The sequence below is a fragment of the Toxorhynchites rutilus genome, chromosome 2 (assembly GCF_029784135.1).
Source record: "Toxorhynchites rutilus septentrionalis strain SRP chromosome 2, ASM2978413v1, whole genome shotgun sequence".
NCBI classification, from domain to species: domain Eukaryota; kingdom Metazoa; phylum Arthropoda; class Insecta; order Diptera; family Culicidae; genus Toxorhynchites; species Toxorhynchites rutilus.
In genome coordinates this window covers 230,099,175-230,102,439 of record NC_073745.1, presented here as the reverse complement: position 1 = coordinate 230,102,439, position 3,265 = coordinate 230,099,175, and positions in this window count along the sequence as shown.

Sequence of the window (3,265 nt, the reverse complement as noted above, 5' to 3'; positions counted from 1 at the left end):
AGTCTGTTGATTTGCAATCACAATCTAGCATTCGCGTCACCACTTTTAATGTAAACAAAAACAAAATAAAATTCGTATGAAAATCTTGTTCTTGTAGATGCCACGAATCAGTTGAATGTTTTTAAAAACAACACATTGCCATATCCGCGCTGGCGGCATTGAACTACGTTCACTAGTTTAGGGGAGCATGAAAGAATAGCTGATTTTCAGTAGGAATGAACACCGTTTTCAAAATTAAAATATGAATGTAAATTAGCTTTTTCATATCAAACTAGTATTCCATTTAAATGAAAAACATTTTTGTTTGCAGGTTTGCAGACAACTCTACATTATGATGAAAACATTCAGCAACAATGTTGGAATTGTTTAGCCATATGGTTGAATGAAAGTCAGAAACACGTGTTTCAAGTAATCAAATAATATGATGTGAAAATTTTCATTCAAATTTTAGAATTTAAAAACCGGCTTCGTGTCTTCTAATCTGATAGAGATTACACTAACGAGTTTGGGACCCAAATTATGGTCCTAATTTGAAGTTGCCACCAGACGTCGACACCATGCCACTGCCATCGATAATTCGGCGCAAGCAGTTTAGAACAAATGCTAGCGTTTAGTACAACGATGCTAATGACGCAACGCATTATTGTGTTTGACTAAATGGAAACACACATATTTAAAATGAAGTGTCAAAGCACAATTGTCGCAATGCGACGCATAGCGCGGCATTGTGGTCCCACCTTTATACATCACTGCTTTTTCAAGTTAAAATAAATCCGACCGCAAAGGGGAACATCATGTAGTAAAGAAAGTTCAATTTCTTCTTCCGTAGCGCCATACGGTTCTATAGCGGACACTAGGGGAACTAAACCATGGGAACTGGTTTATCTAGCCACCACTAGAGGAGAACACAATTGAAGCAATTACTGTATTGAGAAACAGTCCGACACTACTTTTGCCGTAGGACTACGTCTTACATTTAGGGTGCCAAATCAGAGAACAGGTCGCGTTTTATGAAATAAAGTTAACGTTAATAACTATTTTTGCTGCGAACGGATTCTAACGATTAGCATACCAATCGAATCGGAAATTTTCTAAGATTTGTTTGATATGTTATACATCACAATCCCATAGTCTGTATATGATTTAAACTGATGGAAATTCTTCTGTCCATTTGTGTGCTTTCCCGAACAGAGCTGTTTAAAAAACGGGTAACTTATGCAACCGCTAGAATAGAAACAACGAAGGAGGTTAGCGAAAAAAGAATATTTGCGAAGTAAACTCCACCCTTGCATAGTAAGTAAGCTGTCGCTAGCGTATAAGTATTGCATCTCCTCTGAGGAAAATTCCCAGAATTTTTCTGTGCCCAAAACAACAAGGATCGCTTATTCTGCTCGTTTTGTGTTTTATGTTTCTCCTCGAGCTGTGAACGCTAGCGAATATTTCACATGAAGTGCATCTGGCATTGCAATTAACACAGTCATCCGAGCCATGGCAAAGCAGGCGAAAAAGAGAAGAGTGCAAATGATTATAAGTCGCTTCTAGCTATCAGTGTTTGGCTTTTTGTATATTGCTTGTCTTCGTTCATTTCCTGTACATGTGAATAGCACACCTTCGATACTTTTAGTTGCCATTCGTTTTGCTCTCGTGCGCATCGTCTCTGTTCGGATGCAACAAGCTCCTAGCTTTGATGACGGTTTTGACAGAGAGTCGAGAAACGATTTATTATAAACGGCCATTTTTGCGATGTGTCATTTTTATCGCTGCAACTGTGTGCATCTGTTAGACGCGTGTTTGATGCTTGTTAAATGGCTATGCACGGAAGATGCCTCTCGTTAAATACTCAGTGCCATGCGTGCATTGATATAAAGCAACAAATTGCAACATATGACCAATTAGTGTATTGTTCTCGTAAAGGCAAGTACGATTTTTTTGCATCTCGAAATGATTCTACAAAACCACGCAAGCCATTAAACCTCTTCAGGGTTCTCGGAACTTTTGGCGTTTTCGCAAATAATATCCGAATTGTTAAACCAACAAATTTAAAAAACAAAAGATTTCGTACTCCTACGTCCTTAGTGGTCGTGTCTCGGATACAACCCCTCGATTTTTTTGGTCCTTTATAGTCGTTTTGAATTTGGGCATGAGTTTCGTATGGTGAGTTGGGGTGATTTGGACCACCCCTTTATCTCGGAAAGTACAGGTCACCTTGAATTTTTCGGGAAATGGTATTTGAATTGGCCGAAAAAAAAATGAAATTATTAATTCGTCCAATCTCAAAACTCGCTCAGCCGGAAGCGATTGATTTGGCGGATTCGTGAAGCGCCTAAAATGTCGCAATCAACAAGGATTGTCACCGAATATCTAGGGTATGCTATGCGCTGGTAAAACCAACCCTTTTGTACCATTAAAATTCGTGGCGGGAAAAGTCATTGTATGGTCTCAATACAATTCTTTCAGTCTGGTTTCTGTTCTGAACGATGTTGCTGATTGAAATATTATCCTGAATTAAACATAAATATGTTTTTTTTTCGATGAAACACACACATTATCCATATCATCCACAACTATGACCAAATCATCCCACAAATTGTCCAAAAATAATCTCTTTTATTTTATTATATATTTGGTAGTTTGAAGCTTAATACAATGATTGAACATTATTGATTGAGAGAAACAAGTATAGTATATGGTTATTTTTTCGTGAACTATAGATATATACTTACTGATTAATGTTATGTGATAAAAATTATATTTTACAATTCTCCTTCGTGTGATATCTTTAGAAACAGCTTTCAGTTATATCGCAGCTTTCGGTTTCACAGTACACTGCATTCAATAAGTTTCATTCTACCATTTAGTATTGTTATTTTGAAATATTTCCAAAAGCGAAAAATCCCAACTATAGTTGATCTCTGACATTTCCTTTTGACTGTTACCGACATGCCAGCAAGTTGTTTAGAAGGCCAAGAATAAGATCGAAAATTTATAGGGTACTATAGACCCTATGTCTCTAGGGGACCATTGCGGTGGATGGAAAATTGTTGAAATTGCATCTTATATTGCTGCTGTTAGATTTATTCATGGATACTCGTACAATCCACCCTATTCTACGCGGTGAATGACGTGAGATGGCTCAAGTTACGATGTTCTCGAAGGCGAATTGCGTGACTATAGTTTGTCACAAGGTGAGATTCGAAGTCGTGTCATTATATGTTATCGACTCAGGCATCAAATAGTAGTTGAAAAGTAAGGTGACTTACACAAT